Source organism: Rhipicephalus sanguineus, chromosome 2, assembly GCF_013339695.2.
Source record: "Rhipicephalus sanguineus isolate Rsan-2018 chromosome 2, BIME_Rsan_1.4, whole genome shotgun sequence".
Lineage (NCBI taxonomy): Eukaryota > Metazoa > Arthropoda > Arachnida > Ixodida > Ixodidae > Rhipicephalus > Rhipicephalus sanguineus.
In genome coordinates this window covers 43,333,292-43,359,798 of record NC_051177.1, presented here as the reverse complement: position 1 = coordinate 43,359,798, position 26,507 = coordinate 43,333,292, and positions in this window count along the sequence as shown.

Below are 26,507 nucleotides of genomic sequence, written 5' to 3'. Positions count from 1 at the left end.
TTCATGGAAATGTTGTTTTTTTTTCGCAACAGTGCGTTGCCACCGACAGTCTATAATATCGCGACAGAAAGGTTCAATATCGAGCCGTTTCACATCTATTGTCGCTGTCTTCCATATTATACGTGCCTCTGCCTTACTACTGTAAGTATGGCTGCGACAGTACGTTCAGAAATATTTACCTATCGTGAAGCCATTGCCACCCTCGCTTCATTTATATATGCACGTGCGACAGATTTCCATTCCCTCTGGCGCTGTGAAGATATATGTTTCACAACGCATTCGAAGGCAGTGGTAGTGTTTACAGCGTAAAGCAACAATAATGAAAGAAGCCTTGGCAATCTAAATTCCAACTCACTGACACTTTTATACGGGCGCACATCGTGATGACTTATTAGGGAAAGAAATATTTCAATATTAGCCACTTCCTTTAATTTAAAATAAGCGCGTCTACGCCAACGCATTGCGGAACATGAACACTTGTTGAGACATGGCACGTAATATGACAGTTTTGTCTTTGAAGTCCGTTAAGAAACGTAGTAGTAACTTAAGATTACTTTAAATAGTTTTAAGTTACTGCTGCTGCGCACGCTTTAAACGCATGTAGTAGTGATTCCTCTTATATGGCTCCTCAGGCCCTCAGACTCTTCAACTGAAACTCATCCGTAAAGAATGCTCGCCAGAGCGCATGTCATCTGTGGTAAGGACCTCATTGTGGATGGTTCTTGAGGTAACCCCCAGGCAACATTTTCACCTTTCCAGTCGCCCTTTCCAGCCATCGGAAAGAAATGTCAACGAGTATTCTAAACGAAAGAAAGAAACCTCGATATAACAAATTCGCGATATAACGTTTTTGTCCTGCAAGTAGGGTTTTGTTATATTGAGGTTTGAGTTTCTCTCTCTCTATCTATATATATATATATATATATATATATATATATATATATATATATATATATATATATATATATATATATAAAGCAGAGAGAAAGAGAGAGACAGAGATTATCCACGCCGAAGGTTTGTAGTGAGTCTCGGTAGCCCATTACCTGGGGGCGCGGTTGATGATCAGGGTTCACACGAATGGGCACGGTCCATTCTTCCACCGGCCTGCATGCAAAGAAGGTCAACATCATGGTTCACGCAGTGCGACCACCACTATGCCGAAATGGCTGGGAGAATGGTAAGCTCCTGTAATCATGAATTTTGGGCCGCTACCGAGCAAGCCCCTCCCCCCTCTAAATGTGTGCGATTATCTTTCACCGCCGGGAGGAGGGGGGAGCTTGCTCGGGATTTTACAGCATGCATATATATATATATATATATATATATATATATATATATATATAATGTGTGTGTGTATGTGTGTGCGTCTGTTATGCAACATTGTAGTAAAACTACGCAAGCTACAGCATGAAGAAAAATCAAACAACACAGGCATTGTTTCTTTCGTTTTTAAGTAGGTTGTAACCAGCCATAACATCCCCACTTCACACGCTCCTGTGCGTTTTCTTAGTAGATCAAATAGAAACACACAGACAACTACTATATTTTTTTACATGCTTACCTGTTATCATCTCGAGGCAATAGCTTTAACCTCTAGTCTGCCATTCTCAAGTTCCTCCGATTATCAATAACCCTCGGGAGCGTTCTTCATTGGTTACCAAAAATTCATCGCGATCACAGTGCAATAGAAAAAGAAACGTTAAAAAGCAGAAAACGGGCGATACTAGCTATGGGCGTTTAAGGGTCCGCCTCCACGGGGTGGGGGATGCACCGCTTGGGCGCATCTAGAGATAGCGAACGCGTACTGTGTAGAGAGGATGGGAAGGGGTCTCATTTAAGCAATTACTGCTTCCATTCTTGAACACGGACACATGCGGGTCTCGGGGTGATTTTTCACGGGCGCTCCCCGTCTCGAACAGCACGTAAATCCCATATGGACAGTCCTCTAAAATCCCTCGATAATCCCTATTCGAAGCCAAGGCATCGGCTTGCCCTCTTATCTACCTGGATTTTTTTTTTGTCGCATCTCTGCCAGCACCAGTGTTATTTTTATGCTTCAGACTTTCGTGTTAAACTTCTTGCAAGCTGCGATGGACGTTGATGGAGGTTACAGTGATGTCCGTATCTTGACACGAGCGTTACTTCAGAAGTTAGGATGGTGCAACCGCTAGACAGGCGTAACAAGAGAGCTCCCAGCAGCTGTACCACTTGAAAGAAAGAAAGAAAGAAAGAAAGAAAGAAAGAAAGAAAGAAAGAAAGAAAGAAAGAAAGAAAGAAAGAAAGAAAGAAAGAAAGAAAGAAAGAAAGAAAGAAAGAAAGAAAGAAAGAAAAAATGCAAGTGAGATTGGTCGAAAGTCAATACTGAAACTGCCCTCCTACCGTACGCGATTGAGCAGTAGCGCTTCCTGGCACAATATGATCAGCCTATGGACAAGATGGTCGACGTCACGTTTGCACGACTGTCGGACATGACAGGTAATTTGCCACGTGTTGGGAAGAGGAGTTGGCAGCTGAATTGTCGTCGTTTGCGTTGTTGTCGTTGATAATTTGACGTGAAGCGGGGTTGTTGTATCACGCATCGCTGTGACCCTAATGAAAACCAGCAGATAATGAAGGCAAGGAAGGTATAAAAACGTTAATTGTGTTGTTTTAAAAGTATTGTCGTAATTTTGATATAGATGTGAAGAAAGTAAAGTGGACGAAAAGACAACTTGCCGCTGGCAGGGGCCGAATTTGCGACCTTCGGATTACGTCCCCGATGCTCTTACCAACTGAGCTACAGCAGCGGTCGTCCCCTCGTCCACTTATCGGGCATTTACATGCATTCAAACCCTGGGAGTGTTAGTCAGCGCCGCCCTTAGTCATGACGGCGAGTGTGGAACACATTTATTTTTGCCAGATGGCGTCACGTAGCACGTGAACCTTTTAACGAGTGGACAGCTGACCAGTAAAGCCCTCGCATACTACCTGAAGGCATGAACTCTGCCGGAACAAGACCCTCGCTATGAATCAATGAATGAAGAAAGGAGCGCTCTCTCTCGCTCATTCCTCCTCTTCACGACGACGACTTTTTTCGCGTGTTTCAATTTTGTTTTCCCTCGCCGCAGCTAGAGCAATATATGCTTATAGACTACTAAACATACAACCCATCACAGTTTCTGTCAATTATTGTGTATTACTACTTGTCTACAAACTGTTGCATAACGCTGTTCAATGTCCGTCAATAGCATTAACATATCAAACGCCCACATATTCCTTACGTTCTACTTTAAGTAAACCATTATGCATACCCCGCATAAGGACTAACTACGGATCACATTCATTTTCTTATATTGCATCTAAACTCTGGAATAGTTTACCTTGTACCATCGCAGCATCCACATCATTTCATTTGTATAAACAATGTGTTCGCGATCACCTGCAAAACTCACAATAGTAATACTTGAATTAATAAATATTATTTCGATTTCTTTGTGGTTATATGCATTTATATATTGCTATGTTTCTATACTGTATTTATTGTATTCCGTTGCACTTTTATGTACTTATATTGCTATGTAGCTCAGCAGTACCTACTACTGTTAAAAAACGGACCCCTGCAACTGCCTTTCACTAGGCTCTGGGGTCCTACCTGTATAATAATAACCAGTCATTATATGTATGTTACACAATAAAAACTGATTGAAAATTTTCGAGGGTTCGTTTCTTTGTTCGACACAACCTTAACGAAGCCAGCAGATAATGAAGCCAATGGATGTATAGGAAACGTTAATTGTACTGTTTTTAGCGTATTGTAATGATTGTGATATATATGTAAAGAAAGTAAAGTGGACGCAAAGACAACTTGCCCCTGGCAGAGACCAAACCTGCGACCTTCGGATTACGCGTTCGATGCTCTTACGAACTGAGCTACAGCGGCTGTCGTCCCCTCGTCCACTTATCGGGTATTTATGTGCAGTCAAACCCTGGGAGTGTTAGTTAGTCATTATCTGCTGGTTTTCATTAGGGTTGTGTCAAACAAAGAAACGAGCCCTCGTGCATTTATTAACGAGGCATGGTGAAGATTCCCGTTATATTTCGTCATCGCCGCCAAGATGTCAAACTCTCTTTTTAATTTCAGTTTCAGTACAATACGAGTGTCTCCGCAGTAAGGGGCACCGGAAACGGACTACACATCTGTTAGACTCAAGTTAAACAGTACTTTGTAGGCAAGTACCAATTAATCGTTTCAGCCCTACTATTTCAAATCACTGAAAACCCGTGAAGTAGCAATCAGCGGGCTAATAAGTGGTGTAAGTATTTTAAGCTACTATGAATAAGTTCAGGCCAGCTCTTCCTAATATGTAAACACTTCCGGCACTTTATTTCGGGATGAAAATAAAAAAGAACGCAGCACTATTTTATTTCATCGGAGCACCACATTCACAATTAACATAATAACCAAAGCATGGTCGCCAGATATGACCCCGCTCTGTCCGTGCTGGAGTTGAAAAATTCACAAAACCATCAAACTTATCAGGTGACCTGTTGAAGTATCGTTCAGTTTATTCTCATGGAGAACAAGTGTTCCGCACGTCTGTACGCCAGGCTTGTCCTTTAAGAAGGTATGGATTGTTTCAAGAGCAGCTGCACTGTAGCCATGGACATTCGCAAGATACGCCTGATACTATCTGCATGAGTCGGCTGCTATGGTAAGCGGAATAAGCGTCATGCTGCGTAGCAAGCCATATATGTTTTGGGACTTTTAATGTGAAGTAGCAGGCAGTTCATCTCCAAAATCTTCGTGTACTGCATTCCTTGTGAGCTTTTCGCTTGCACTTGCCCCAGAGAAGCTTAAAAATCCAGCTCCTCTTTTGGTGGCAGTGATCCACGAACTGCACTAAATCCTTAGCTGACAACTGCACTTTCAACTGCATGATATTATCCACAGAAGAAAATCTTGCTGGTGCCCTCATTGCCCTCCTTTCGAAATTTTTCATTTTATTTTGCCTGTGTGCTTGCTGTTCCTTCCCCTTTGACGCATCTCTTTGCATGTTTTTTTTCCTGAGTGCGGCATGACGCGTGAGTTGCCCTGCAACGGAAGAACTTTGCACTGCCGAGGTGTGCAGCAGCTGCTTCCATGAGCCCCTCCTCCTTCACAAACTAAAGGTCTGTCCACTGTCATTAGCAGTTTTTGGATGTCATCAATAGCGACAATGCTGCCACTCAAGTGAGTATTCGCCGCGCGTTCGCGTGCTCTTGCTGCAGCCAGCCTTTCGTCTCCTATGCGAATGCATTCTTCTATTTGTACAACTCTGTTAACTGAGCTGACAGAAAAATTCGATGAATAAACGACTGCAGTGTCCAATCGTTATCTGCCGCCACGAAAGTGTCAGATCGACACGCTCTGTGTCACTAAATGTGAGCTCTTCAACGTAGGCAGAAAGGATGTCTGAATCGAGCTAAATGGTTTCCTTGTTCAAACTATTATTCTGCTCTCCGAGGTCACAGACAGAACTTTGACAAGTTGTCTCCGGAACACCCTCTCTTCTTTTCCGATTCTTCAGGGGCGGCTTCGAGAGGTAGTAAGGTAGGTTTGAGAAAAAAACCTTCGAGATCGTACCTTCAACGAGGCTTCATTTTTCACGCGCTGTCTGAGCACCCGTTACGTTGATGACATGTACGCAGTTTTGAAGGATATCGTCATCGTGAAAATTGGTTTCTCAAACCTTAGACTTCGTCCAGAGCTCTTTGTGGGCGCACGGAAGGGGCCTGTTCCATGCCTAATGTGGCCATATTCCGCAGGCTCCAAAACCGGATGGGGGGCGGTTGCGGAATCAAAGAAGGCAGAACATGTCGCATAGCTCAATCAGAAAATTCCACTTTTAACAGCGGAGATATTTCAGGTTTGGAATAAGTCCGCGTAGTGAACGCAAAAACTCGGGCGTGTATGCTCAACAGGAATTGGGTGAGCCCCACTACCGTGTACAGCAGGTGCGCGAGAAAGGGAAGACATTAGAGGGAGAGAGCAGAACGAAGAAGAGTGGTTGAGAGCGGTGGGGAAGAAGGTTGGAGCCTGGGGTGGGCGAGAGTAAAGCCTAGTAAAACGACTCGGAAAGGAGGGAGGCGCGAGCGTTAAGCGAAAACTCTGATAGGCGAAGAGGAGAGAAGGAAGGACAGGAGAGGAAATGGGAAGTAGGGAGGAGGAGAAGAAGAAATAAATAAAACGCAATAGTTTTGAGGCGGGATTCGAACACGGGTACGCACAGTCCAAAGGCGAGCGTCGTAACGATGTCGGCTGTCCAGGCGAGGTAGCTGAAGCATTTATGGGAACCATATGATTGCGATGCTATGTGCGAGAGCACGCGATAAAGATAGAGAGTAAGAGAAATAAAGAGAAAAAGAATGAAACGCAGAGAAAGAAAGAGAAAGAAATAGAAAGCAAAATAAAGCAGATCAGAGCCATGTATACTATTATAGTACAGCAAGGGGGTGTGGTGGACGGGCTAGCTGACCGCGACTGCGAGCCGGCTTTTGGCCAAAAGCGGGACAAAACAGCTTCCCGCAGGCATGGTGGCGGGTCAGCGGGACCCCAGCAGCAAAACCAGGGCATTTTCCGCCTAAATCGGGGCGTCTGGTCACTTTATCCATGCCGGGCAAAGCGTTTTGTCGCTGGGAGTGGGGAACAAATGCCGGGCCGGCTTGTTGATATCCGTCATATGGCCGCTCGTGCACAGGAACACAATACGTCAGTATCGTTCACTTGCACACCGCGGCTAGATTACGAGAATCGCAAAACCAAGAATGCAGCTAAACAGGCATGTAAACACAACGTCAAACCACGTGCACAGCCATGTAGAGACCGCTGCGTCGCCCCGACCGCGCCGTACTGACCGAGCAAGCAGAAAGAGCAACGCGACGGGATGCGAGAATCGGTGGCCAGTCCACGCTGTCACAGAAGTTCGAAAACTCAACTTAATCTAGTAACGTTGGGCCGCCGGGTCCCGCAAGCGCGCACTATGACCGAACGGCAGTCACGGATCACGGAGCTAAGTCACCACCAGCACACTACACCGCAGGGTGCACTCTGATCACCGGGTCCCCCACACGTCTTTGGCCTCCTTCGAAGATGTAGGAAGGGGACGGGGGGGGGGGGGGGGTGCTCTAGCTGCGGCGAGGGAAAACAAAATTGAAACACGCGAAAAAAGTCGTCGTCGTAAAGAGGAGGAATGAGCGAGACAGAGCGCTCACGATAACGCCCACCAGCGCAAGCGCTTCGTCCACTCGACCAACATGGCAGTGTCCCGGCGTTAGAACACAAGACAGCGCGACGGCAGCTACACCGACCGGCGCGACACCTCGGCGCCAACTGACGCTGCTCTGAGGAGCGGTGCGCGTCGTGCGCACGCTGCAATGCTGCCTACCGCTTGCCTGCGAGGCGCTCGCCGCGCTCGTAGCTCCTCGCGCGGCCAACGTCCGCATCGGCACCGCACCATGGCTAGGGCGGCTAAAATGGCTCACACGTGCTCCGCTTCTGGTAACCGCGGCTCGGGGTTTCCGTGGCGCCGTGGGGGACGACATCTAACGTGGCGGCGTGGGGGGCCAAAATCTAAACGTGGGGGGCGACATTAGGAAGGGAGGGGGCTGCGGCCCCGGTCGACCCCTAACCGTCACCGCGCCGCCCTTTTCCGCAGGAAGCGCTTTCCCGCAACGCTTGTTCAAAGAGAACAGGCCGGTCTGTCGCGTTCCCATGCGCGGGCTTTCAGCTCGTGCCGTAGTTGCGCGCGCTCGCCTTGTTGGTGCGGCAGTAAATCGCCAGCAGCTGCGTAGTACAAACAGCAATGTATACCGGGCCACGTCCGCGACTAGGTGTGTCTCCTACTGTGCGCAAATGAACCACGTAAGCAAATAAGTCGGGTGCTACTTTGAGCGGCGGAGACGTGCTTTGGAAAAGTGACAGCATCGCCTGTAGATCTAACGATCGCTTATCGTGTACGATTCAGCAATACGCTGCAGTTTAGTGCCGGAACTAGCATAAGGGAAAACCTTAGCTTTGAAGAACTCTTTCAAAAATGGTGACATCGCGGGGACTACATAAGAAATATACTGCTATCACACTGTAGGCCTATAACATTGCGCATGCGCAGATGTCCCGATTGCTATTAATCAGACCAGTATGACTGTCGATCGCTATGTCCAAATTAGAGACAACCCGATACTATGAAGTGACAGTTGCAGAATGGCTGACTGGGCTAGTTGGTGATTCATTCTGCTTCCTTGAAATACGAGCGCGTAACGTAGACAAGCACTTGTTAACACACGGACAAGCGCTTTCTACCAACTGAAGGTTTAATGGGAAAATGAGACAAATATATACTTGCAGATAAAATACCGTAAGCACATCCGATAAGAGCACACCACAAACAAACCATAACAGGAGTGATAAAAACATTTCCAAAGTCCACTTTACCTTATAGCAATTCCTTAACGCCTACGGCATCTGCCACTGTCAAGAAACTCAAGCTCCCTATCAGACCTTCAGTCGGTAGTAAGCGCTTGTCCGTGTGTTATTAAGTCCTTGTCTGCGTTACGCGCTCGTATTTCAAGCAAGACAGTTGCAGGCTTGCCACAATGTGTAACACAGGTTTACATTAGTTCGGTGACATGTTGAAGGCCGCGCAGAAAAATAATATATGATAACACAGCCGTTTTACTGGCGAGTGTGCTCATGTAAAGGATTGCATTTCTGGTCGTCCGCGTGCAGGGGTCATGCACTGCTAGCTCTGCCCATACATGTCGGGGCAAGTAAAACAGCAGCGACTGAAAACATTTCGAAGAGTGCGGTAGCACTAACGTAACCAGAGGGCAGTGGGCAGGCTGACGGGGCTCTTCCCCCTCCCCCCTCCCCTTCCCCCGGAATTTTAAAATTTTGCATGTCCATATATATACGCAAACATTGAAACAAACGTACAGGAAGCATGAGCTGCAGGTGTCGGTTTTTACCAATGTCTGTTGTCGCCGTTCTTTGGTAGATATAAGCTATCAATCACCTGTGGCGCATACCTGTGTACTACGGTCCGTGGTAAACGGGTATGTGCCATACCTGTCTGGAGGAAAGGGTTTCACGACGTACGCGACAGGATTTTCACGATATTCATGTCATGACCAGACAGTCATATTTGTCAAATCATCTTACCCTCCCATGCTTTTTCATAGATAGATAGATAGATAGATAGATAGATAGATAGATAGATAGATAGATAGATAGATAGATAGATAGATAGATAGATAGATAGATAGATAGATAGATAGATAGAAAGAAAGAAAGAAAGAAAGAAAGAAAGAAAGAAAGAAAGAAAGAAAGAAAGAAAGAAAGAAAGAAAGATAGATAGATAGATAGATAGATAGATAGATAGATAGATAGATAGATAGATAGATAGATAGATAGATAGATAGATAGATAGATAGATAGATAGATAGATAGATAGATAGATAGATAGATAGATAGATAGATAGATAGATAGATAGATAGATAGATAGATAGATAGATAGAAACGCTCAAAGTGCCAAAGGTTCGGTAAGAAATGCTTCGCATTTAAAAGACTTTTTCCCCTCTCCAATCGCTGTGCTCCAAAGCCGAGGCACAGAAGGACAGCGAATCCAGCCTATATTCGTGCACGCGAGAAAAAGAATAGAAAGAGGTTTCGCGTAACTTAATCGTCTCAGTCAATTATCCCTCATGATTAATCACGTTCGGGAATCAATTATTAAAAAAACTGAATAAATCAAACAACACAGATAATTTTTGAAGAACGTGTGCCGTTGCGCTGCCCTCACTCTGGTGTTTGTGTTGGACGGTGCTTTGACATAATAAGCACTGATCTATCGCTTTCGCTGTCGAGTCGTTTACCTAACCTAACCTAACCTAACCTAACCTAACCTAACCTAACCTAACCTAACCTAACCTAACCTAACCTAACCTAACCTAACCTAACCTAACCTAACCTAACCTAACCTAACCTAACCTAACCTAACCTAACCTAAGAGTTAAGCTTCCTTATGTGTCCTGCACTGCGTGTGTGTGTTTTGAAATCTCCTTCTCTCTTCTGTTCCTTTATTCCCCTCCCCATGTCTAGGGTAGCGAACTGGATGTAGTGTAGTTAACCTCCATTCCTTTCCTATGTTCCTTCTCTCCCTCTCTTTATCAAGCTTTTTACGGTTTCTGAGTTTAAGAGTTTCCTTTTCCGCAAGGACACCCATTTTTTATTAAAATGCATGAGCCTGATTTTAGTCCTATACCCTAGTGGCACCGTGAGGCTGCTTTTATTTTTTTCTTAATGTTTAGTGACAAATTTATATTCCCAACTTAGTTGTTCATGATTTGGTTGTAACAACTTGCTAAAAGTTTCGATGAATGCCAGAGCACCGCGCAAAGTGCGCGCAAAGACTACAGCGAAATAATCATTGGAGAAAAAAGAATCCATCCTTGTTCTCTGCTGAAGATTCACTATTCTCTCTGTGAAGGTCTGATATGCCGCCGAATTTGTGAATAGTTACACAGCTTTATAACTTAAATGCGCGCACACTGTGACGACGGAAATAAACAAACGCATTCACTTAATCTTAATGGAGACATATCAATGATAAAATACACGCGGAATATCTCAATCGTTACAGGAATCGGCGGCGCCCTCGCGGGACTCGGCTTAACTTTGATAAACACCGCAACGAAAGAAAACTTACCCATTGTATTTCGGAGCAGGACGAAGGATGACGCATAATTGGTATTAATAACTTCGAATGCGCTTTATTTTGAACCGTAAAGATTAAAACGCAATGTTTCTCGATGTCATGAAATTTGATTAACGGCCTTGCCTGCCTTGTTTATTCCTGTTGACGTTAAAATAATTTAAAACATGAAGCGAGGATACTAAATTAGGGTAAAATATCCAGCTTTTTTTTAAATAGTAATATGAGTCGGCGCATGACGCGACCAAGCCAGACGCGAGCCCAACAGATATCAATGGTTTATGCTCTCAGAAGTTTGCACCGATGCAGTTGTCCTTCAAGGCAAACTCAATTAGGTGCTGCAAGCAATGCGCTTGAGTATACAGAGCGAGAAGCTTGGTAAATGGAAATCATCGAAACACCCCATCACTAATGGGATCCTGGAAACGGAACGTCATTTCTAAGTCGAAAAGAAATATTGCGTGGCGCCCTGAACGCCATCATTTTGTCATTAGACCACTTGCACAATGCACTGGCGCAGTATTACGAGCCGGCCATGTCCCGCTTCGAAGCATCTGCATGTAAACGGCGGTGTGTATGGTGATCTTTCCGTTGCCCACATTAGTATGTTGCTCCAGTAAATTTCCGCTTCATCAGCTCGGGTAGTCCAGCAGAAGGTTCATTGACAACGAGATGGATAAAAGAAATAATACAAAACAAAAAATGTAGGCTGAAACCGTGGGGGTCGCGATAGAGACAATGCGACGCGAGCGACATCTGTTGCCGCAACACAGCGCGTCGTTCATTTCCTTCTTTTTTTTTTTTTTGCTACAGGGGTTGACACAAGTCGGTTTGGTTTCGTTCTCGGCTCTGTGGTAAATCCGGCTTTCACTCTCACCTGAGAGGCGTTCTTCCGAACGAGCGAGGAGACGTGCAGCGGTTAAATGAAACAAAATACGTATCCGCTGAAAAGAAACAAATTTATTTAAAAAATGATGACACAAAAGAGGGGCGAAGTATAACCAAAACCAAGCGACCTCAAACCAGGGTTCTCGCCCCTCTGTACTTCACACCACATTGCATTTCCAGCCACCAGGGCGGCCGACGCTACACAATACGGGAAGGATATGAAAAAAACCGGCCAGAATGGAGACAGAATGAAGAGAAAGGGAAGGGGGAAGCAGGGGCGAAACGCATTCAGCGTGACGTACGTCGAGAAGGATCTAGGGAGCGACTCCCACGCGCCGACGTGTGTGCGCGCCGTCCCTCCCCTCCCTCTCCTGTGCCCGTCCCTTTATCCCGCTTCGAGCCCGACACCCTGCAAACAAGGGTGCCAGAACAACACCCCGTTCGCCGTGTGGGTCGTGGGAGAGCATTGACGGCTGCCTTTTGATGGCTATAGTCCTTCAGTTTACCACTCACGGCATGGATATCCTACAGAAGCAACTATTACATTTCGGTTTCCCCTTTTTTTAATTTGTCTTTCTTGCTTTGACGGTTAAGTTCACGGCTTTTGGAAAGGGAGAGCGGCTTTCCTATGGCAGGTGTTAACCAACGTCAGGCTACAGATTCGCGTTATAGAAGGTCCCATCTGATAACAAGCTCACGCATCGATAAACGCTTGAAAGATTTGGAATGAACGGTTTGCATAAGCTAGGTAAACGAGACCAGGAAGCTTTGAAGCTCGCTCAAAGCCGTGAATGTGCGTAGTCACGTTGATACCTTCCCACTGATGCGGTTGGTTATGAGGCGCTAGAAAACAACAGTAATAATTATAAAAATGGCCCCACCGGGAAATGTTCAGAACCTTCCGCTTAGGCATTTTATTATCGGTACATCGTCAACCTACTTGATGTCTACTGAAGTACGAATGCACTTAGTTGACATATTAATACCCTTATCTTGCGTCAGCCGATCGCATCCTATTACTCTGATAGACGTTGCTTACCGCAGTGCGCGAGCCACAAGCTTATTTCTTATCGTCCTCGATGCTCTTTGCGTTTCGTTGACGTCCAATGCACTCATATGAAAGCTTAAGCACGAGCTATCCTCCTGCGTGCTAACTGCAACAAATAATGCATTTTTACGACATATTTCAGCAGGTACGCAAACTATAAGAAGATAGATTAGCACCGCTTCAACGCGAAACACTTTTCTTCTCTGCTTCTTGCTTCGTGTTCCCAGGTATATTTTCAGCGCAGCAGCATAAATGAAGAAGCAATGACAAAGTTATGCATAATTCATTAACAGTCTGCAGAGCTGGTTGGCAAAGCGCGAGAGCGGAGCTGCCGAGGCATCGTTACATCAAATCATGTTTTGTTGAGAGCCAAGTGTCGGCTCGAGTCTTCCGAACCAAAGTGATGCCAATACAAATGGAGAAACAAAAACGAAGAAGGAACAGGAGAAACAGGAATGGCAGGGATGTTAATCAGTCTAGAAAGACTAATATGCTACGCTGACAAGTCATCACGGATGAATGCGACGAAAGGCATTGCTGGAATTCTTGGAGGCCACAGATTTACACCGGTGGCTTTAGACCAATTGCGATACACGACTGTAGCACGACTGTGTAGCACGACTGTGAGGAGTGTGACACTGTGTGTGTATGCTCCCCCTCTTTCTCTCTATCTATATTATACCCCTAACTTTGAAAAACGAAGAACATTTCTGCTGCGGGTGAGGCCTGGTTCACTGGGGTTTAAGGGCGAAGTGTTCCTTACATGCAGGAGCTATAATAGGGCACGTAACAAATACGCCAGTTACCACTGCAGAGCCATCTCATAAAACAAAAAGAACTCGTGTATAAGGCGTATTTCACGCTATATTCATGTCCCCAACGTTGGAGGTCTAACTCATAAATGAGCGCTGCATGTGCGTCGTATATGGCGCGTATCTCGAACGTGTCAAGACGCTTGTGTTTTTTCTGTCTACATGTCATCTTTATCATGTGGAGTATAGAGTGCTGGGCATGTCGCCAAGCCAAACCACTCCACATCTCATTAAACAGCACTTATGTCAGTGTGACACCGTCTTGTATCAACGAACTCTAGAACTTCATAAAATAAAGTTGGATGTATAGCGATAGGTGAGAGGATGCACTAAGAGTACGAGAGGCGAAGGCTTACAACTGGCATCGGCTGAAAAAAGAAAGAATGAATAAAGAATAAAAAAAAAGTTCGTAAAAGCATATACGAGCCAATCTGGATGTTTGATGTACCGTTAACGACGACGGTCGACCAATGTCAAAGCAACACCAAGGAAAAGCTTTGTGAATTCGGCTGTTGAATTTTCATATTAATCCTACATACAATTTTAGTCGCAGATGCGTACAAGTCTTATGCGTACTGAGTTCGTTTACAGCTAGACGTGCATGAACGTGCTTTAATGTGCTTTTTTTTTCAGTATACAGCGCTCCTCAAACCTGCAGTATAAGAGTAAAACTTAAGACAAAAAGCCAAAATGTTCAGCTTTGTTGCCCGTGTCGTAGGTAGCGCGTCGTTCGCATCGCGAGGGTGGGGAGAGGTGAGGGAGGGGAGTACAGACAGGTCGAGAGTGAGATAAATACGAATCAGGGAAATGCAGCGGAATTAACCGGGATTGCAACTTCTCGTTTGCGATCCTACACTAGGGGCCAGGTTAGAATGGAAAGGATGAAAGAAAGACGGAAGGAAGGGCTGTAGGAAATGTTTAGACCATGGCATATACCCTTCGCCCTCTGTTTGGCAGACAAAAATCTTATTTCTAAAAGTGCACGTCCCCGGCAATAGTTCTCGCACTTTGTTTCAACGCAGAAGTCATTCAGAAAACCATAAACCTACATGGCCGTTAACCAGTCCAATCTCCAAAGGTTTTATGTAGATCGCTCTCATTGGGATCTTCAACCGATATCCGCATTGTTATTCTGCTCCTATTAACGTGGACTACGTGCAGGCCTTACGAAGGTACCGCATTCGACAGATATTCTACTCCCATCAGTTTGCGTGCGCTGAAGCCTGCCATGGAGTCGCAACCGCTATCAGTAGCAGAACGTCACATATCCGAGACACCGAGTCCCTTTCCAGCCGATGTGTGGGGTTGTGACATGTGAAAGGTATGGCATGCACGCTTAGCACGAAATGCTAGCATCCTCCGCTTTCTTGTCGTGTCAGCTACGCATCTACAAAAGGGTCGCCACCGTCGCAGAAAGCAATTTCGCGCGTTCGTTCCTGCCATTCGCAGCCTCGGCATCTGCTCGCAGTACTTGGTCGCATATGTTGCGACACCAAGCATGCCTCGTCAGGGAGCGCTACCACAAGTCGACCGTGAGATGAAAACAAGCGCAGGAATGGCGTCTCGGAAGAGACGCCTCGAGGTCAGCCGGGCGAAAGTGAGAGGGGGGGTTTGTGCAGCCGCTTAGTCTCCTTATTCTGGGGTCGCGAGAAAAGCGCCATAATCTATATCACTCCCAAAGGAACCGGGCGGCGCCGCCCTCTTCAAGGTTTCTCTCTCTCTCTCTCTCTCTCTCTCGACCGCAGCTATGCTGCCGGCATCGAGCTGCGAGCGAACAGCGTCGACCCTCCAAGCCTCCCCGGAAAAACTCGGGGCATGGTACAGGTGGAAGCAAGGGCAACAACCAACGCCTCTGTTCGTTCCTAGCGGTCCCTTCCTTTTATTTCTTTCTTTCGCTCCCGATACTCGTCTTCTTCCTTCGTCTTGCGGTTGCCATCGAAGAGTCTGGCCCGTTCTTTTCGAGTGGCCACTGGGTTAAAACGAGCTGCGCCAAGAGATCCCAACGCGCTCGTCGCGACGCACTCAGCATCTGCCGAAAAGTGGAGAAGGGGAGACAGGGAGGGGTGAATAATAAAAACAGGCGGTCGAGAGTGAAGTCTCTCTGAAAGGCGAGCAACTCGGGCAAGCGCGCGAAATTCTCCGAGTTTTCGGGGATTGAGTTTTACTCGCCGACGAAGGTCTTGACGCGGAGAACCAGGAGTGAGCATTCGTTGAGTGATATGCTCTGCACTGAAGAGCCCCATACAGGCCGCAGGAAAGCAAGAGCTGTGGAGTCTGAACCACGCTGGAAGGCAAGGACGCACATCGGGTCGAGGGGAATAGTGGGCGGGATGCTAGAGGTCACGGCTCCCTCCTTCCGTCCCATTTAAGTCTCTTGTTTGCATTGCTTCCCGTTTCTTTTTCTTTCATTTTGCTTAACTTCCAGCCCACTTCAGCGTTTCCGATGTCGAAAGGTGTGAGGCGAGCACAGAATAGCGTCGAAGCAAAGTGTGACGTGCACCGGGAAATGCTGTAAAGATTCCTTCACTCGTGCCCTCGTGTGCCACGAATCCAGTTAGCTTTCGTCTACGGGTATAGGCGAACAGAATGGACCTACTTGAAACACCCTCGCAGTTTTTCTCTCTATATTTGTTGTTGCCGTTCTCCCCTTTGGCACTGCCGTGAGGACCAGTAGTGCTTCATGGAAGTTTGTGTCCACTTCAGTGTAGTATCTTTCATTTACATTCTTCGCAAAAGCGAGATCAATGACTGATCCAGCGTATCCTAGGAATGGTCTTCGGCGCTTTAAGCTCAAGATGCCATGGTGCACGTTCTCCGTTTCTGGCGCCAATTAGCGTTTTCCAGAACATGCTGATCGTAGCTAAATCATCAACAAGAAGCCTGATTTTGATTCTCACATAGAAGTAAAAGAGAGAAAAAATTGCGTTGCCAAGACAACGACGAAACCGATAACAATGCAGGCTTTTCGCCTGACATTTCCCTCAAGCCAGCCTTTAGACACATTCCTGTGAGCCCGAAAGAAGCCACGTTGTGTCTCCCAGCTTTTCATTATCTCTTGCGTTTCTTTCTTTTTAGACGTTTCTTATTCTTTTTTCCACGAGACAAGGCGACATCTAGTAGCAGAGAGACGTGTTAATGAATAGGATTGAAGCTCATTTCCTGGACGTCGAAGAAGACTAAGTTTATTATAAAGACGATAAAAATTCAAACGCCGGTGGATGCTTCGCCTATGTGCGAGAATCTTGGCGATATTTTTTCTTCAGTTGCCTTCGCACTTGGTAGGCGTGAAGCGCCTCGACGAGCTTGCTTTTGACGACATGATTCCGAGTGCCTGCGTCTTACACTGCACCTAACGGAACTGAGAAAATCAGGAAACGAAGGGGAAATCGAGGCGCAAGCGCTGCCTTTCGCAGTCGTGTAACTTGTAAGCAAATATGCTCTCTCCTTCTCTTGTGCTGACGTCACAAGTTACGGCATAAGGGGAAGGCACGCACCCACAGTTTTCGGAATCGCTGCCCATGCACTGATGGTTAGGTAAACACGCCGATATGTCCCGGCTCATTGAACATAATCGCACAAAGGAACACAGCACACAGGCCCTACAGCGCAATGTATCGGCTTCGTTAGACTTCATCCCCCGTCAAGGCGTGTCTCATAACTACATGGTGGTTTTGATACCTAATAAGTTAATAACCCACAATTGATTTACGTAGATTATACACCCATCGGAGCGCGCTTTCCGCAATCGTCTAGTCTACGGCAGGAGTTGATGTTCCACAGTGGATTCCACGAGAACATGATTATATAAGAAGCAGCGCACGACGACAGGCACAAAAGGAACGAAAGGGACACCGCTACACGACATTACTGAACCACGAGAACAATTGATACCCGCCGTGGTGGTCTAGTGGTTACGGTGCTCGACTGCTGACCCGAAAGTCGCAGGATCGAATCCCGGTCGAGGCATCCACATTTCTATGGAGGCAAAATGCTAGACGCCCGTGATCTTAGATTTAGGTTCAAGTTAAAGAACCCCAGATTGTAGAAATTTCCGGACACCTCCTCTACGGCGTCTCTCATAATCATATTGTGGACGTAAAACCAAACCAATCGTTATTATTATATTGTAACAACGAGATATATATGTGAACAGTATGGCGCTGACCACGTGCGAAGAAAACACTACTGTTAGTCGTTACAGGCAAGTTAGCTGACACTTTCTAAGTTTGTAGAGGACGACGAAACGATGTGAAGAAAGGACAGAAGAAGGAAAGAGTGTTCTAGACAGGAACCGAACGTTATGGAGCAATACATCGAACGCAAAAAGCGAGGCACAGTGTTGCGCTAGCGCGCGCTCGACGGCGCGCCGCGGGCTGACTTTGAGGACTCCCAGAAGGCTCAGCTCGTTCGTCGCCTCTCGGGGCCCTCTCGTCCTCTCTCGGTGCGCCACCGACGACGACGAAGACGTGAGCGATGCAGCCGCGAATTACAGTTTTTCATTTCGTGTGCACTTTTTTTCTATCTTCTCGCGCAACCAACCTCCCGGAGCTATGGCTGTTGCCTGTCAGCCCGCGTTCCGGGCTTAATTCCGCTCGGGGATAACATTTCCCTGAAGCATCGCGCGAACGGCGTGCCGGCTGTGAATTCCCTGCACTTTCAGCTCATATCTTTTCTTTTATTTATTGGCTCCAGGCGTCTCGTGCTTATTGCTATTTCCACCGCCTCGCGAGCGTATGTTACTGGGCGGTATTAGCTAAAGTTGAACCATATCCCTCCTTTTCACACTCTTTCATCTTTTTTCCTTTCTCGGTTTTCAAGTTTACGTAACAACAATCCACAGGCGCCGTGCATCGCGATGGCGCAATGATGAGCATTACGAACGCGGCTCGTACCGAGAATGGCCCCCGGGCAAACTTTCAGCAACGAAGAGATGTTCGTCAGAAACAAAGCAGGCCGCAGCACGGGAATAACGCAAGAAACGGACCAAACGTTTCTGAAGCTGCATTGACAACCAAATGTGTCACCGGTGCCTTTTCCCTCGCATACGCTGCCACCGATGTCATTAGACCTCTTCATGGATGCGCGTTCTTTCTTTCTTTCTTTCTTTCTTTCTTTCTTTCTTTCTTTCTTTCTTTCTTTCTTTCTTTCTTTCTTTCTTTCTTTCTTTCTTTCTTTCTTTCTTTCTTTCTTTCTTTCTTTCTTTCTTTCTTTCTTTCTTTCTTTCGAAGGTCTCGGGATCGAATCCAGGCCGCGGTGGCTGCATTTTCGATGGAGGCGAAAATGTTTGAGGTCCGTGCATTTAGATTTAGGTGCACGTTAAAGAACCCGAGGTGGCCGAAATTTCCGGAGTCCTCCACTACGGCGTCTCTCATAATCATATCGTGGTTTTGGGACGTTAAACTCCAGATATTATTATTATTATTATTATTATTATTATTATTATTATTATTATTATTATTATTATTATTATTATTATTATTATTATTATTATTATTATTATTATTATTATTATTATTTCTTTCTCTCATTCATTCATTCATTTTCTGTGAAGTGCCTTAGACGCCTAGGGCCCAAAGTGTTGCATTTTTCAGTGCTTGTGGGCTTGTGGAGTGTATCTTGGGAAGGGAAGTTTGTACAGTGGTTTCCAAGTCGCAGACCCACTGAAGATGAACGAATGAATCATGACAACGTAAAGATGTCACACGATTCTAAATCACCAACAAAACGAGCATTTCGGACCTATAGGGAAGTTAGCACAGGAATCAAATACAGCCCTGCCACTTCTACAGTACGCAGCTATGGAATGTTCAGTGCAAAGCGTGCAGTGGGCGAGCACTCATTTCTTCACTTGTCTGAAACGCGCAGCCAGGGCTCTCGCTGGCTGGTACCATCCTCCGCCTTAACTGTACTGCGCGGATTTGCTGGAAATGAGTATACATGCAGCCATCATGGAGGGACGAAATAGACATAGAAGGCGGGAGCACAGAGCAAAGCTAATGAATCAGGGTTGTCCCAACGCGTTTTCTTCACGTCAGCGCATTAGGTTAGATTTAGTGCTCATGCCTCGTAGTCAGAGTCAGAGAAGACTGTTACACAGTCGAACAAGTGCACATCGACTGAAAAAGCAACTGGAACCAAACGTTCCCGGACAATAAGCTTAGTCGCAAAGGTAACAAGTTGGGCTGATTTTTCAAGCGCTAATTAATAATAGTTAGGGCGAGTTGGTGGGTCATCTTTAACTATATATTCTAGCAGTACAAGGTCGCAATTGGACGAAAGAAGAGAGTAAGACACGGAGAGCGCTGCTTTTATGGAAGGTTGAAGTGTTACACTCGGAAAAGAGCCCGCCGTACTATACCATCCATTTTTTTCGTCTATTTCGTTGACTGGCATCCTTGCGCTGTGAGCATATTAAAAGAGGCTTCACGAAAAGTTGGCTTGCTAAGGCTGACTCCGTGATGCAATGTCTTTTTTTCTTATTTTACATTTCCATAACAGCTGCAATAACAACAGTATTTCATGCTCACTTAATCTCGAACCTTTGCGACGATGTACAGGTTGACGTTTTTCTCTGACGGTCAAATTTTCAAAAGCGGTGAGACGTGCGCTCTTTTCAGTGAAGACGTGTCTGACGCTACCGCAGAAGCTGAATTCTTCATTCATTCTTTTCTCAGATAATCAGTTTATGTCGTAAGCGGATCCGCCATGAGTTCGCAGATATAGAAAGAGAGCAAGCTCGTCAGGCCTTTGAAGTCGCACACTTGGGTAAAAGTTTCGGTGCATTGAAGACATCCGATGCCTTAAATATGTTTTTCGCCTTGTGCAGTGGATGCGAAACGATGCCGTGTTCAGCTTCTTGAGCTGCTCTGTCAGAAGTTCTCAAATGTTCTCTTTCCATCATGCAAAGCTTTTTGCTTTGACAAAAGCTAAGAACGTCGGCTTGTCTGGTATTCCTGCTTGTTGGTTGTGTTTATATTTTTTTGTCTGAATAAGTGGCGCTAGTGGTTGTAAAAACGCGTTGTAAATGATTTGACAACGTGCACTCTGACGCAAAAGAAATACAAGTGAAAAATTTCGTGTCAGTACCCATTTAATGCATATAGTTTCACTAGGCCTCATTATACTTAACCGAGAATGTGCTTCTGGCGATAGCAACGACCTTGCGTCTTTCGTGTTGTCTACTTATCTTCTGTGCTTGCTTGCAAGTGTTACCTTCTTCCACGACGAGATCTTGCTGATGGTGCGCGTACAAACTCCGCGTTGTTCGTATCCGTGCCCATTCCCTTGCATCTGCTTCCTCTCTTTTCTACATTTCACGCAACAGAGCTGTTATTTCCGATATCGAGAGATTTCTGGCAAATAATTACGAAGAAAGTTCCTGGCTTAATATCTCTTTGCTATGAGCTTTCTGAAGTGCCGAACCGCCGATGCACTGACAAACACTTGACGACAAAGCTCTTGCGAATTCTTTTCTGTTTACAGCCCAATCATAGAAGCGCGCTGCTGTATGCCACCCTTAAAAAGAAGCTTAAGCCAGTGATGGCAGATGCTGTTCAATGTCGTATAAAAATAAACAAACGAATAAAAGACGCAGATATTTATGGCGCGTATTTCTTGTTGTGTTTACGCGGACACGAGCTCGGCGTTTTCAATGGATGACGTCCTGAACTTCACCGACACACGTTCAAGGATGATCTAAACACTTGTCCAACCAAACTTAGTAACTTACATAAGAAGAAAGAAAGAAAGAAAGAAGAAAGAAAGAAAGAAAGAAAGAAAGAAAGAAAGAAAGAAAGAAAGAAAGAAAGAAAGAAAGAAAAAAAGAAAGAAAGAAAGAAAGAAAATGGTGACGCCATCATGGCAGAGGTGAAGTATACAAATAAAAGGCGTATAAGCCCATTTGACCTCATCCTCATATTGTAATGGGCGAGTTACACTTCTATTTAGGACAAAGATTACTGGGAACGCTGAGGTGCTGGAAATGCCTGAGCAGATGATGCTGCAGTACAGTATTCGCAATGCCCATAGACTGTCGCGCCACCGAGCGGAATTCAGGAGCGTCCTCTCGAGGAGGGTTAGTAGACGACAAAATGGCGGCACTATGCAGTCGCTCCCTTGTTCGGCTGTGCTAGCCTCAGTGTTAACGCGTTGGCAAGAAAGGAACACTACGACTTTGCATGTTCCCTGCATCAGTGAATAAACCGGGCCCTCCGAGACACGAGAAATCTGATACGTTCTTGCGAGACGCGAAGTTTTCGTGAAAATACGTGGCAACTCGCGCTTTCAATGCTAGCCCACAGTGTACGCATACTATCAGCTTCGCGAGGCTTTCTGTAGCCACGTAGGTAATTTAAATGTTATCGTCTGACATATTCAGTTGAAGCTCACCCTGTTTTACTTGCATATATAATTGGTCAGTGTTTCTTGTAGTGCATGAGTCCCATAACACTGTACGCGGAAGGGAGGTCGCGCGGGCTCGCGATGTGCTCAGCCTCATGTATAACTGAGCGATCTCAAGTTGGCAATACATGAAAATAGGGCCTCTATCCTTTGTCAGCAAAGCGCTGTTACGAATCGTGCGAGCGACGTTTCAATCATTCGAGGACGCGTCTGCTCGGCGCCTTTCATGGAGCGAACGCTTTCCATCCACGCCGTCCTTCGCCAGTGTGTTGGGTTTCATAGCCACCGCTGCGCCTCTTGTTTTTGTACGTTTGTTGATAGGTGGCAGCACACTGCAAGCGATTTGCTTGTTGACCGGTCTGAGAGCAAAACGTTCTCCGCGCCCAGACGTCTCTGTAATTGTAACGTGGTGACGCGGAGTGGTCGAAGTCGTTCGGCGGAGGAAATTCTTCAGATTGCTTTCAGCAGTGATGTTGAAAGAAACCATCTTGAGGACGAGGATTTTTCGCTGGACGTAGAAGACTGTGAAAGCACCGAGAGTGACAGCGACGATGAACCACCAGCTGCTAACTCACGAGGAGCGAGTTGCACTTCACGTCCCCTCGAGCGCTAATGTTCTTTAACGCTCGTAAGTCACTTTGATTGTATTTAATGTATAATATCCTTGAGCGAGATCAAAATAAAAGCATTATTCCTCTTGTGCATTGCATGTATCACAATTATTGTGGATATTATGGAGCGCCGCATGCCGCCAACACGCTTGAGCTCGACCAGCGAAGCGAAATGGTAGAGCGATGGAACGTGCAGTCACGGCCACAATCCACGCCTCACGGCGAACTTCTTCGACGTTGCGAAAAGCATACGTGTGCGTTCTTTTCGATATTCATGTTTCGATCGTGCTGATCGAACCTGCAACATGCGAGTGAAGTACACACAGCTAGAGTCTCAGCATGGCTGTGACACAAGCGCTACTGAATGGCATGTTAAATGCTTGTGTTCCGTTGAAGACGTAACTCCGCGTTTCCGACTGCGCAAGCAATGACGACGGGGTATTATCACAGAACACTTTTATGTTTGCAAGCCATCATCACGCGCAGCAGCGATGGCGCTACTCGCTGGCGGCCTACTACTGCGGCAAATCCGTCAGGCAGGCTCGGTACGTACTACCTCGGAGTGCCGTTCAGCTCATACGTCAATTCTAGTTCATACATGTTCATGTATATAGCACGCACAGGATTTCGCAAAGCATCGTTATGCACGATAACGGAGCTGAAATATAACCTTTCACTTCGCAGCAAATAATTAGGTGGCGAGTACTTAGCACTTTCCATGGTTTGGGAAAGTATTTTAGTCTCATATCCATTTCAGTGCAGCTCGTGACTTCATCCGGTGAAAGTGGCACGGTTCGCACGTCCTATCTGTTCCTATGCTAACGAACGGGTTGACCCTCCTCCTGGCGCCATCTTGAAAAGCACGGCGCGCCACCTATAGTTCGTGGGCATTGCGAATACTCATGTTCGGGTCGGTCGCTGCAAATAGGGTGTTGAATGCGACGGACTCTGCAGCGTGCTTAGGGAAATCTGTTCTCCACTTTGGGCGGCTTGCCGCGAAGATGCCGCGAAGTCTCTGGTGGACATGCAGAGGCCAGTAGGGGTTCCGTACAGGCACAAGGTCGCACGTAGCCCGAAGAAATTGTCTAGTTCTTTCAACGGGCCGCTGGGTTTCTCGGCCTCGCAGAAGCTCGCTCAGCTGAGCCGTCGCACCACCTGTGTGGAGCAAAAGGGGTACTGCGTAAAGAACCATGAAAAACGTTTTCTTAAGTGCGCCAACAACGTGGTGTACGGGATTCCCCTGTCCTGCGGCAAAGTCTACATCGGCCAGACGGGGTGCTGCCTCAGTGAGTGACTTAGGGAACACGAAAGGAATCTGAATAATAAGGAGGGAAGTCACCTCGTTAACCGTTGCATGGCGTGCTCGCATTGTGAACCGCGATTCCGATGTGCAAAAATCCTAGGCGGAAGTAGACAAAAAACGGCTCGCGAAACATTAGAAGCGTTTTTTATCATAGAAAAAGGTGAGGAGTATGTAAGCGACGCTTCGATCGCGCTGTACAGTGCTGAAATTCAAAAATTTTTCGTGCCTTGTTTACATTTTCTTTTCTTTTCTTTTTTCGCACCTTGTTTGGTTGTTGGTTGTTGTGACGCTGCGCGTGCGCAGTTTGTTTATGTATATAGATGTGGATCCGCCTTCAATAAAATCAGTTGTTAGTGTGCGCCTGTGCTCGTCTGTTCCTTGCTGTGTGTCCTGTCTAATTGCGCTACTTACGATGGTTTCTATGTCAAAACACCAACTCACCCAACTGTCAACTCTTTTAAAATATCTTTTCCGGAAGTTTTTGATATGAAGTGGCAAAGGGAGGGGGTTTCGAGCTTTGTTGTTTACCTCGCAGCGGCCCTCCCCCTTCACGGGCACGGTGCGCAGCGAGCGACGCGACGAAGACTACGCGCTCGCCTGCTCTCTGTGGACAGCAGGCACGCAGGCGAGAATTCGGGGACGCAGGGGCCTCGGCGACAGGCGGCGGTTCATCTCTCGAGATTGAGACGGCCGCGCGGCGGCGGTGTTGGCAGTACAGTCGGCGGGGTGCGGCCGAGATGGGAAGACGCGGGTAACCGGTGAGACGGAAGAGGCAAGGCGACGTGAGAAGAGCCAGGCGCGCGGAAGTAGGCTACCAGAGGGCGATAAGCGTGACCGCCGAAGGAGGAGACGCTAGTGAGTGTGAACGGATCCGACGTGCCCACGTTAGCACGAGGACTAGGAGAGACAAACAAAAGTCCCTCCGCGATTACTGAGGCAGGGATAATCCGTAATTCATGTAAATTTGAGCGTGTACCAAGGTTAGCCTTCTGTGGTTGGTATAAATGTGCCGTGTTTGCGCGATAATAGGTCGGCAGGAACGTTCGTCGGCCTCTGTCTTGAGGAGATAATGTCGATTTAGTATGACAGTTGGTTTGGATGAGTTGGTTTGTATTCATCCTAAAAACTGCGTGGCAACACAAGGACAAAGAGAGACGCAACGGAACGGGCGCTGGCCTGTTGTGCCTCCCTTTGTCATCGTGTTGCTGCGCTGTTCGAACAGCAGAACTGTTTAAACCTGGCGGAAGGTGTAATTCGGTTCAATGCAAAAAGAAAAAAAAAAAAGGTATGCGCCACAGAAAGCGGGTATGTTCCAAGCAGTTAGCATAGTCATGCATAGTACAGTATACCAAGGGGCGGGAAAGGGATGCAAGGGTGAGGAGGAGCGATTTGAAGCTGAGGAGGAAGGAAAGGAGGATGGGAGAGGGTAAAACATGTCCTAGCCTTGTATAGTATTGCTAGAAAGGGGATAACAAAGACAAGAGGACTTCGATGGTGAAGAGGAGGGAAAGGAGGATGTGAGAGGGCAAGGAGGACCTGAGGAGGCGTGATGTGAAAGTCAGGGGGAGTGAAAGGAGGAGGGAGGGCAATAAAGAAAGAAAGACATAAAGAAGGAAAGACACATGAAAGAAGGAAGAAGATGAAGAAATACCTCAATGTGCGTTCGCCAAGTGAAGACGCTTGCTTGCCAGCCAAGACAACTCTGTGAAATGGCAAAGAGAAGTTTGGGAAAGCTTAGAAAATAAAAAAAAGCCAATTTAAGTCTTGAAAAGCACTTGAAAGCCAGAAATTTTTCAACATAAGCCTACAAAAGCCAAAAATGCCAAGTTATGCTACGGTAAGGCTTCTTTTACTAAGGAAGGTCGTCCCAGCTCTGCTCTTCCTTCAGGCTTAGCACCGCTATTGCGAAGCTGCCCTACATTTTTTAAAGGGCAATGTCGATGTTCGAGAAGGCGCCTTTAATTTGAGCGCTTATTGATACAAAAAGTAATGTACTTCTCGCGCTAAGTTTCTCGAATTTGCGCCTGCTGTTCATTATTGGTTCGTTAGTTCTACGTCGCCGGAGTCGGAGTAATGCACTGAACTAAAGGGAAAAAAAAAGGGAGGGTTAATGCAAAGGGGGTGAAGCCATGGGCATGCGATGTACAGCGCCTCGCTTCTATACTCCTCCATGGCTTGCGCTAACCGTGACAAACGACATCGCGCACCGAATCGACGAGGAAAGCGCATCGCAGCCGAGTAATGGGTGCACCACACAGTCTCCCGCATAAAGTGCGGCGCGGACAAAGTAGCGGCGGCACATTTTCTCCGCTCCACACAAAGGGTAAGCTACGCAGAGTCGAAATCCCCCAATCACGCCTTTGTATACCACGGCGACTGCCCGTGCTATACACTCCCGAAAGTGCGCCCGCTGCCAAATCGATTGCCACTGTTGCAAAAGTTTGCGAGATACGCTGGATAAATGACGGCGAGCAATACTCGTGTATTGCCAGAAAGTTATCGATGCAGAGTCGGTAAAGCTCAAGGAAAAACGCGTAAATAAGTATGAATTAAGGCATATGTTTACATAGAAATCATGAGTAGCCGGCGCTATTATAAGAGAAATAGCAGCGAAGGGAACACTGAACAAGGCTAGGTTTGTTGTCCTCCACGAAAGAAAAAGCCATCATGGTGTGAGTGTGAGAAATTAGGCTGGCGTTCGTAACCTCGGTGTT